The 12,146-nt window shown below is 35.1% G+C and overlaps 1 pseudogene; it reads left to right on the top strand.

Annotated features, from left to right (window-relative positions):
* Positions 1-1,032: 1,032 nt before the first annotated feature.
* On the top strand, positions 1,033-1,351 carry LOC109274903 (60S ribosomal protein L36a-like; annotated as a pseudogene).
* Positions 1,352-12,146: the final 10,795 nt, after the last annotated feature.

The following is a 12,146-nucleotide window of genomic DNA, read 5'->3' as shown; positions in this document are numbered from 1 at the left end:
AAATGTAGAAGTGAATGACAAAATACTGATGATATTGTATGGTTTATACTGGTCTTGGCCACTCTATTGGATCAGGGCTTAGAAGTCACATTACGGACTATTCAGTCCACCATACAAGCTAATTAATTCTTCTACTGCAAGTCTTCTCCCCTTGGAAGCCACAAAATAAACTGGCAAATCTTCTTGGGGGCCACAATTTTAATATTCTCTAAAATGTTTTTATTTGCTGGGTGTTTGGGTGACTCAGTGTGTTGAGTGTTCGATTGTTGATTTTGGGTCAAATGGGATTGAGCCCTGTGTCAGGCTCCATGCTGAGCATAGAGCCTGCTTAAGATTCTCTCTCTCTCTCCCTCCCTCTCTCTCTCTCTCTCTCTCCCACTCTCTCTCCCTAAAATAAAAATATATATATATATATGTATAAATAAATAAATAAGCAGTAAAATAAAATATTTTATGTGCAAACCTATGTATGTCATGAAAAAGAGGGAAAAATACCAAAATTCTCTTAAAAGATTTAAAATTTACATATACAGAGAGCCCCTTTTGCCAATATAGGTACACTGTATTTAGAGTACACTTAAGAACGAGTATTTGAAAACCCCAGAAGATACTTTGCTAAAAAATATGTAGGGTCAAGTCTTTCTACCACTGATAATGACTAGGATGACAATCTTTATCTCCTCTTCTGGCAAACAAGCACTGCATGATTATATAGAAGTCTCTGCCCTCATGTGGTTATGACAAAACTAGTCTCCAGCCAAGGGTGGTTTTTGAAATAACCCTTGCTCACTCACAGACAAGAGTGTAACCTCACACAATGTACTCACAACGACGTCTTATGTGTTTTAAGACTATAAATATACACTAATTGAATAAGAAAATATTTGGATATTGCCCTCATTTATCAAAAAGAGAGATGGTCAGTTAGAACCCTAGGGTTTGGACATGGTTTACAGATGTGTTTTCTTTTGCCCACCACCTTTCTTGCAAAAAGAGATCTTTTTTACCCATGATGATAGCGTTCTTGCAAACATGGTGAATGTTCCTAAAACCCACAAAACTTTTTGCAACAAGTGTGGCAAGCACCAACCCCACAAAGTGACACAGTACAAAAAGGCAAAGATTCACTTTATACCCAGGGAAAGAGGCATTTTGACAGGAAACAGAGTGGCTACAGTGGGCAAACTAAGCCAATTTTCCAGAAACAGGCTAAAACGAAGATAAGATTGTGCTGAGGCTTGCATGTATTGAGCCGCAAGTGCAGATCTAAGAGAACGCCGGCTGTAAAGAGATGCAAACATTCTGAACTGGCAGGAGACAGAAGGGCAAGGGTCAAGTAATTCAGTTCTAAGCTTCATATTTTGTTATATTATGAAGACAACAGAACCTAGAGGTTATATTCAAAAGAAGAGGAAGAGGAAGGAGAAGAGAAGGAGAAGGAGAAGGAAAAGGAGAAGAAGAAATAGAAGGAGAGGAGAGATTTTAGATTTAAAGAAAACTCCCTTATTATTAGCTTCTCTTAAAACAGAAAAATCTGGCAACAGTTTGCCCACATTCTTGTACAGTGACAATCCTCAATACGCAAACAGTCAATGGTACTTCATGAAGGTTATTTGTTCTTTGGTTGGCCACAGTCTCCACTATTCCCTATTGTTTTATTGCTTTTCACCTTCCTTCATGTATTTCACCTCTCTAGCCTTTGACTATCAAGACAATTAAAACAAGCACGTACTAATTTACCATTCTGACTACTAAGTCATTCATTAAGTAAAGCTTTTTAGTCAAAATGACTGAACCACTTATGAATGGAAACAGGCTAAATATGATACATGCATCTCACAGTAGTATTGATCCATTGCTTGCCAAATGTCAATGTATATACATAATTTTTAATTAATGGTAGAGTTCCAGGTCAAATAATTAAAGGATTAAGGAAGCGAGTAATTGCTTAGATAAATTGAAATTGATTACCTTTTCCAAGCACAGAAGCATAAGAACATTTTGGTTGGGGAAAGCCAATGTAAACAATTTAACTACCTTATGGACACAAGTGATTCAATTTTCAATTTATAAGATGTCCAGCTACAAGTGAGTTTACCCATTATCACTACCCATAATCTCCACAATCTCGATTCATTTTCAAAATGACAAATATGCATAGCGTTGGTAATTTTACTGAATTCTGTTTTATATTACTTGGCTTCACAGAAATTGTGGTCCAAATGCAACTATATTTTTGCTAATTAATAAAGCCTGATGTTATTTCTCTTATAACTCTCTTATTCTTGAAAAACAAGTTCAGAAATGTTAATCATCACTACTGATTACCTACTAATTGCACATTTGCAAAATGTGATATAGATGAAAGAAAACCCAAAACAAAAATGCAATCATCAAACATAGTTTTGCAGTCATAAATTTTTATATATTTTCAATAGACACTCAAAGATCAGGAAGTGGAGTAGTTTTCTATGTTTAATATTCTATTTGCTTTGGACTAATTGCTTTATGTGCATATTGGATGCTAAACCCTACTTTGTTTTGAATTAAAAAATAATCAGCTAAAATAATTTGAAAAGAAAAGCATGGTTTTAAATCTTATGTTTTATCAAAATGCACATACATTTTGGCCATAAATCTAATTGTTATTAGATTATGAAATGACTTTGTAATATGCTTTTACCTGGTTACTAGTTTGGGAGATAGGAAATCTGACACTTACAGTGATAAATCATGAGATATTGGGAAACAAACTTTTATTTTCAGGCCTCAGTTTCCTCCAATAGTGCCATTCTAACTCCAAAATTTTGATATAGATTACTCTAATTTTAATATGTGTTTCTGGAAAGAAAATAGCCAATTTTTGAACAATTTATTTCACTCTTTATGGGAAATGCTATAATCATTGTAATGGTTATAATCCTCCTCTGCCCTCTTTTCACCATATAATGCTTTGTCAGAAGACCATGGAAGATGAACATCTAAGTTAATTTTAGGCAGCCATCCTAGTCCCTATTCTTGTTTTCAGATTTATTCTGAATAAATCATGTTGGATTCCTAATCAAGGGCCTTATAAATTTTTTTTTTTTTTTTCTGAGCAAAGTGGATGACGCAGTAAGAAAAAAGAATCAAGAAATTGGAAGTAGAAAGCTTGGGTATAGAGAAACAAAATGGGACAATTTTCCAGATGATCAAATTGTATACTTAGATGCACAAGAAAAACAAACACAAAACAATTTCATCTTATAAGAGAATGTGCTTAGGTAGCTACTTACAAGATTAATTTTTTAATAAAATTATCTTTCCTATATTTCAAGAAGAAAAACATTACAAAATATCAATTAAAGTAAAAGGCCACAAGCTGATGGCTGCCAGAGGGGAGGTGGGTGAGGGGATGAGCAAGATGGGTGAAGGGGAGTGGGAGATACAAGCTTCCAGTTATGGAGTTAATAAGTTATGGGAATAAAAGGCACAGCCTAGGGAATATAGTCAATAATATCATAATAGCATTGTATGATGGCAGATGATAGCCACGCCTGTGGTGAGCATAGTATACCTTATACAGAAGTTGAATCACCATGTTGTACGCCTGAAACTAATGTAATACTGTATATCAGCTACATCCAAATTAAAACTTTAATAAATAAAAAATAAAGACCCACATGCTGAGGCAATAAAAACAGAAAAAAAATTTAGACAAACTTAAGAATATAAAACAAAAAAAATATGAACAAATGGTAATACATATCCTATCATTAGTTAGGAAAACTCAATTCAATGAGGTCTATACTAAAAAATATAATCTCAATAAAATACCAAATTTTTATCCTTACTGGAAATAATTATGCTAATTCCAAATTCTAAAAATAAAATGAATAAAATAATTTTTGATCTGTACATGCATAATCTCACAAACCAACAGAAAAGACAGAATCCAAAGATAGGCATGGCAGATAAAAATGATTTTGTGGGCAAAATACTTTTGCAATGTATTTAAATCTTACTTTAATTTTTTTATTTGTTCTTATTTTTTTAAATGCTCACTGAAGGACAGCACACACACAGAGAATTACATGGACTATAAATTGCACAATTCAATGATATTTTACTAAGTAAACATAGAACTATAATCCAGATGAAGATATAGAAAATGATTATCATTGTCCCAGAAGTCTCCATTTCATCCCCTCCCACTTATCAGCACCTCCTAAGGGAATTCACTACTTGGGTGTGCTTATGGTTGAGCTTTGTAAAAATGAAAAAAAAATAGTACATATTATTTTGTGTCTAGCTTCTTTCACCATCATTAAGTATGTGGGATTTACCACATTGCTTATAGCTATAGTTTACTTTCTATTGTTGGCATACATTTAAGTTGTTTCAAGTTTTTTGAAAAACTGACATGAACATTCTAGGTCTGGGCCGGAGAGAGCTCAGATTTAACAAATACTGTGAAAGTTTCTTCTAAAGCAGTGTGCCAATTTACGTTCCAACCATTAGTGAACGAGCTTTTCATTTGCTCCATATTCTCACCAACTCTTGAAATTAAAATTAACTGTTTTTTTTGTTTGTTTGTTTTTAATTTTTGTCTCTGTTGTGTTAGGCGTATGGTGACATTTAATTGTATGTTTATTCTTTATTTTCCTCATGACAATTGATGTTAAAATCCTTACACAGACTATTTGGCCATTTGGGTATCATGTTTTGTAAAGAGTAAGCTCAAATTTTATTTTCTAATATTTGCTTGTCTTTTTTTTCTTAATGAATTCTTAGAAATTCTTTGTTTATTCTGATATTCTTTGTTTATATCTTTGTCAGATATAAATATATCAGACTCGTTTCTTCCTCCTGATGGCATCTTTTGATGAGCAAAATATTCTGCTTAATGGAGATCCTTAATCAATATTTTTGTAGAATTAGTGCTTCTGGTAGCCAGTTTAAAAATTCTTTGACTAGGGGTGCCTGGGTGACTCAGTTGGTTAAGGGTCCCATTTTTGATTTTGGCACAGCTCATGATCTCATGGTCGTGAGTTTGAGCCCCACATTGGGCTCCATGTTGACAGACCAGAGCCTGCCTGGAATTCTCTCTCTCCTCCCTCTTATTCCCTACTCCCATTCACTATTTCTTTCTAATAAATAAGCATAAAAAAACTCTTTGCCTACTCCAAAGTCATAAATATATGTCTTATATATTTTATTATAGAATATTGCTCTATCATTCAAATAGGTCTAAATCTATCTAGAATCGATTTTTTGTATGGTATGGTGTAGATAGATTTATATTTTCCACAACGGGCTCTGTGTTAACAGTGTAGATCCTGCTTGGAACTCTCCCTCTTTCTCTGCCCCTCCCCCTCTTGCAATCTCTTTGTCTCTCAAAATAAATAAAACTTTTTTAATAATAAAAATAAGAAACCTGTATTATTCCTAGTTTCATAGTGAAACTTTTCAAATATATCACCATTAAATAGACCCTTTACTGTAGAAATTTTGGTAGATACTCTATTGTATTAAGTAAACTCCATTCTATTTCTGGTCTGCTAACTATTTTTAAAATTCATGAATAGTTGGTGAATTTGTTAAATATATTTTTGGCATCTATTGTTATGGTCATATATTTTTCCATATATTTAAAAAAAATTTTAAAAACCATTTTTAAATGTTTATTTATTTTTGTGTGAGAGACAGAGTGCGAACAAGGGAAGGGCACAGAGAGAAGGAGACACAGAATCTGAAGCAGGATCCAGGCTCTCAGCTGTCAGCAGGCAGCCCTTCACGGGGCTCTAACTCCTGAACACTGGGATCATGGCCTGAGCCTAAGTCGAAAGCTTAACCAAGTGAGCCACCCACCTCCCCATACAGTGATTCCTTTTAATGTTAAACCTATCTTGAATTTGTTGAATAAATCAACTTTGTTATCATTTTTTAATAAGCCTGAATTCAGTTGTTAATTTTTAATGATTTTTCCAAGTGTTTATTATTGTCCCATCTCTCTCCATAAACGGGACTCCAATATCTGAATATTAGATACCTTTTCCATACATTTTATAACTCTTATGGCTTTTCTGCATTTTTTATTATTTTTTTCTTTCCAGACTTCAATATGATATTTGCTGCTGAACTACATTTTACTTTACTACTTTTCATTTCTGCTCTGTCTAGTGTGTTATTAAAGACTATTGAACTATAATTTCATTTATTTTATTTTTCAATTTCAGAGTGTCCATTTGATTTTCGGGGGGGGGGTTAAATTTCAGGTCTGCTAAAATTCTCCATCTTTTCTATATTTTTGACCGTATATATTAACATTATTTTAAAAGCACTGTTATCCCAATATTCTGGCTTAGTTTTCTGTTTTTTTTTTTTTTTTCTCTAGGTTGTCAGTTATTTTATTCTGTTCCTTGATATAACTGACTCAATAGTATTAACAGGATTTTACCGTTAGGAAAGGCCCTTGATATTAAGTTTTTCCTGAAGAGATTTTCTACAAACAGGTGATTAATACCACCTTTAATTCATGTGAGATTGAGATGATATTTGCTGATATTCTTCTTAACTGTCAAACTCAAGCAAAAGTAGAAATATTTAAAGATTTCTATTTCCAGCATTGTTTATCAAAAATTCAGTTTCCTTTTAAAGCGTAAGAATCTTGTCACTCCAGAGCCTGACAGAGACTTGTTCAAGTGAAAAAACACTGTCTGCTAATTAGGTTATTTTGGGCAGCCATTTATTACTTTCAAAGCACCTAACAAAATTTGGATTAATATTTCCTTAATTGTGCTACTGAAATTAACCTTGTAGCTTAAACATTTTGCTGAGAACCCTATCTACAATGAATCCAGATTTCTGTATGTGATAAAAGATTTACATGCTTTTTGTACCAGTTTTTCATGTTTAAATTTTTTTTTTCATTTATTCATTTTTGAGAGAAGAGAGAGACAGAGCACAAGCAGGGGAGGGGCAGAGAGAGAGGGAGACAGAATCTGAGCCAGGCTCCAGGCTCCGAGCTGTCAGCACAGAGCCCAACGCGGGGCTCGAAGTCACAAACCACAAGACCATGACCTGAGCCGAAGTTGGACGCACAACCGACTGAGCCAACCAGGCACCCCCCAGTTTTTCATATTTTTTAAACATTCTCAAGGGAACTGATAATCTTTTAACAAACTCAATCATTTTGTAGCATCATCCAGACACATTGGTTTTCATTTCCTCTCCAAATGTTTTTGACGCCAGTGTTTATCTGGGAACAAAGCAGTGTATTATAACAATGTTACAATTTATTTTATAACAAGAGACAAAACCTCTCATGGGCCAAGCACTAATGGAATAACATGAGTAAAGAAGCCAACACAGTTCCTCCTGGATAGAACTTTCTAGATTTGGGGGCACCTGGGTGAGTTAAGCATCCAACTTTGGCTCAGGTCATGATCTCACAGTTCGTGAGTTTCAGCCCTGCATCAGGCTCTGTGCTGACAGCTCAGAGCCTGGAGCCTGCTTCAGATTCTGTCTCACTCTCACTCTGCCCCTCCCTCACTCATGTTCTGTCTCTCCATCTCTCTCTCAAAATAAATAAACATTTAAAAAATTTAAAAAAAAACTTTTTAGATTTGAAGATAAAGCATGAAATAGATCTTGTCCTTTTTTTTTGTTTCAGACAGAAACTTGCAGCAAGAAAACATTGTTTATGAATTTCACCAACATTTACAATTTTTACAAATACTAAGGCTTGATCTTTAATGATGAAATCTGTTTACTTATCAATCTGAAAGAAGTTGTTTTTCTATTTATTTTCTCTCAAATCTCTTTAGTTTCAGATGATAGGTCTTCAACATTTCAACTTACTATACAAAGAGACAATGGAGTCTTCAATTCATCTAACTGCATATTAACCTAGTATTTTATTGCTGTAGTTTTACATGTTTTCATCGTTATGTTTTCATCAACCATGTGATTTTTCCTTTATGGGGTAATAATTTCCACCACTAAATAACTTGATCCTTGAAATGTTTCATTGGATACAAGTACTGTTTTTAACAAACATGCACTGAGTTTAAGTTTCCAAGAACCATTCGGCACCTTGCCTTGTCAAGTGACTGGTTTGTATTTGTGCCTTTTTGCTCCGCTTGCTTCACTTAGAGATTGTTTGTAACCCACTATGTACAATAGAATTGGGTAACCCGGATTGTCATCTTATGTAAACAGAAGTGATATTAACTTTCATAGTAAAGATCAGGTTGATTGCTATTATTATTGTTGCTGTTGTGTTTTGTCTTTCCTTTGTTGCTTGGGTTCAATTACTTTGAAATGACTTTGAAGATTGTGATTATTACCAAACATATTAGAAGGAATCATAGACCCAAGGCCAGAATCATTTTCTTCCATCCTACACTTCATGTTCAAAAAACACCATATTTGATATTGAAGCATGTTTGTCATCAGAAACATTAATAAAATATTTTAAGAAGATGATAAACAATTTAAAAAGAAAATCACAAAAAAAGTTAAAATTTTATAACTTTCAACCTACACTATCCACATTTTGCAACATTTGCAGTAACAGTCAAGTGGCAGGACTCCTGATATGTGGAGTCATTAGACTAAAATTTTGTCATTAGAATGAAACATTTTATCTTATTTTCTATTATACCAGCAGGACTTGTTTATTCCTGTCATTTACTGGGTGGTGCTTAAGAGATGGTTTAGAAAGGAGGTAATTCAGTACTGAGAAGCTGCCATCATCAGCTTACTGACCTCTTCTTTCTCAGTCCACCACTCACGAATTTTCAATGGTCCCCAAACCCCACTTTTGCTCCCAATCTGCTGACAAAATATGAGTAAATACTCAATACATTCAACCAAATGAATATGGTGTCCTACTGTGCATGCATATGGGGCTTAAAAAACTGCTAATGGAATTGCTAAAGGTGCTATTGACCACTCTGAACTTTATCATTGTATATCCCACAAAGTTCGGAATCAGTTATTTTTAGCCATGAAGGAAAGAGAGAAATCCTAGGATTCTGCAAGGTATTGTTTGAAAACTCTGAATTCTGTATTTTAACCACAGCAACCTTAACTGTTAAAACTATGAAGCCATAGCCCCACATCACTCATGTAATTGTCTTCTAAAATGCACTGGGGTACCTGGGTGGCTCAGTCAGTTGAACGTCCACCTCCACTCAGGTCATGATCTCTCAGTCTATGAGTTCAAGCCCCGCATCAGTCTCTGTGCTGACAGTTCAGAGCCTGGAGCCTGCTTCAGATTCTGTGTCTCCCTCTCTCTCTGCCCCTCCCCCGCTTGTGTTCTGTCTCTCTCTGTCTCTCAAAAAATGAATAAATGTTAAAAAAAAAAATTAAATGCAAAAAAATTGGCCCAGGAAGAAATAATCATTCTTTTCAGTGCAAAATCTAGGAGTGGCAAATATTATACAAAACTTGTATGTATATATGTAAATAGTAAATATATTAGGGGTAAAGATAAATGATTTTAATAGTATATTTTCACATACACAATGATGACTCGCAAAGAGAATACTAACCCATACCTAATACTTGTTTTTTTATTGCAACATACCTGAAGAAGAATATATCATCTGTTCAATAAAAAGCTCACAGTGGAAGTAATTTTCTTGGATACAGTGAAGGATGTTCCCCTAAAGGGAATCTATGAGATCCCCCAAGTGCATGAGCAATTTGAAAAAGAAAACAAGTAAATCTGTCATTCCCTCTAATTCCATTACTTTATATCAAGTTGAGAATCAGTCTTGACCCTCCAGATTTCATCTCTTTTATATGTTCTACTTAGAAAATATCCACGGTTGTGTGTGCTATGTTTTCTCAGTGTTAGCCAACAGACTTAATTTTAGGGCCTCCTGGTAGGTGATCACACTTCTAATATTAAAATGGGATTTCCAAAAGTGGCGAAAAAATATAACTTGCAAAATTGTGAGCCAAATAGAAAGGACTACGGTTTTAGTCTTTTAAAGATCACAGCCGTTATTTTTGCTACTACTAGGAGAGGTTTTAATTTTCAAAGAATCATGACTCTATTAGTCAAATCCAATCATATTGTCACTATTTCTAGTTTTGTTTTCTACTTAAGAGGAAATACATTTCCATAGGTGGTGTACGCTTCCATCCCATTCTCTATCCTCTATTACCATTTGACAAGATGCAAATAGAGTATGTCCGGCACTAATAAAAACAGGAAAAGGCATTTATTTGACTTTTGCATTTAGTTCTCTGCACCAACAAATGGCAACTTGCTTTGAAAATGAAATTAGATTTAGTTAATGTATTAGTCTCCTATGACCACTCTAACAAATCACCACAAATTGGGTGGTTTAGAACAACAGAAATTTATCCCTTTGCATTTTGGGAGGCGATGAGTCTAAAATCAAAGTGTGGGTAGGGCTGTGCACCCATAAATGCTCTGGGGAAGAATCCATTTCTTGCCTTTCCCAGCTTCTGGTGTCTCCAGGTTTTCCATGGCTTGTGGCCCCATCACTCTAATCTCTGAAACCACGATAATATTGTGTCTTCCTCTTCTCTGTGTCTGTCTTCTCTTGTGTTTCTTAGTCCAGTTTCCCTCTGTTAAAAGGACACGTGCAATCGCATGTAGGGCTCAATTGTATAAGGTAGGATATTATCTGCCTCTCAAGGTCCTTAACTTAATGACATATGCAAACACCTTTTTCCAAACAAGATAATGATCATAGGGTTCAGAGATTAGTATGCAAACATATCTTTTGTGGAGCCACCATCCAACTCACTACAATCTTCCCTGACACCCAAATATATTCACTGTGATCCAGCTTCCCCCAAATACTCAGCCCCTTATTTTTATTTTATTTTTATCCTCATTTTTGCTTCCTTCCATCCCATGCCAACCAATTTGCTGAGTCTCCCAATCAACTAAGTGTCCTACTATTCAATTAAATTCTGATACTATCTACTTGGAGTTAGGGTCAGACACCAAATATTTAAGGGCTCAGTTCCACAAGACTGTTCCCACTTCAGATATCAGTGGCAACTATCAGTCCCCCAGGTCACCCATACCTCTACCGAATTTCACCAGTTTGAAGGTTTCTACAATCTACCACTCAAGTTTGATAATTTGCTAGAATGCAAATTCTATGGTGCTAGAATGACTTTTAGGACTCAAGAAAATGCTATTCTTACTAGTAAAGGTTATTATAAGGAATATAAATGAACAGCCAGATGAAGAGATGCATAGGACATGGCCTAGAAGGGTTCCAAGTGTACGGGTCTCTATCCCGATGGAATAGAGGTATACCACCTGGCCAGCACATGGATGTTGCCAACCAGGAAGTTTCTTGAATCCCATTGTTAAAGGCTTTGTTGAGATTGCATTCCACATGCATGACTGTGCTATTGCTAATTCAGTCAATCTCCAGATCCTATGCCTTCCCTGGATGTTAGGGAATGAGGCTGAAAGGTCCAAGCTTCTAATCACGCCTTGGTTCTTCTGGCAAACAACTCCCATCCTAAAGATATGTTGGAGCCAGCCAAGAGTCACCTTCTTAGTACAAGAAACACTCCTACCATCTTTATCACACAGGAAATTCCAAGGGCCTTTGAAGCTCTGTGCCAGGAACTGGGAATAAAAACCAAATATCTTTCCTAATTTTACTATGGATTCTTTCCTCAATTTATCCTTTACCTCTTGTATGTTCCTGTAAACAACAATAAGAAACAAGATCACACATAAAACCTTTTCCTTGGCAATTTCTTCATCTAAATATCCCAATTATTGCTGACAAGTCCTGTTTCCACACAATTCTAGGACAATATTTGAACAAGTTTTCTGGCACTTTGTAATAATTATCAGCTTTCCTTTAGCTTCAATAACATGTTATTTATAAATCTCTGAGCCCTTTATATCCTTTTTTCCTCGCAATATTCTGTTCATAACAACACAAGTATTCTCTAGAACAACAGAAACTTTACTACACTCCTCACTTTTGAGAGGTCACCAAAAGCACTTTAAAATAAATATTTATTTATATATTTTAAGAGAGAAAGAGAGCATGGGAGAGGAGGACAGAAAGAACAAGAGAGAGAATCCCAAGCAGGCTCTGCACTGCCAGCACGGAGGTTGACACGGTGTTCCATGTCATGAACAG

Source organism: Panthera pardus, unplaced genomic scaffold, assembly GCF_024362965.1.
Source record: "Panthera pardus isolate Hobbes unplaced genomic scaffold, ASM2436296v1 HiC_scaffold_13, whole genome shotgun sequence".
NCBI lineage: Eukaryota > Metazoa > Chordata > Mammalia > Carnivora > Felidae > Panthera > Panthera pardus.
The sequence above is the reverse complement of the archived record's forward strand: the minus strand, read 5'-3'. Positions and strand labels throughout refer to the sequence as shown.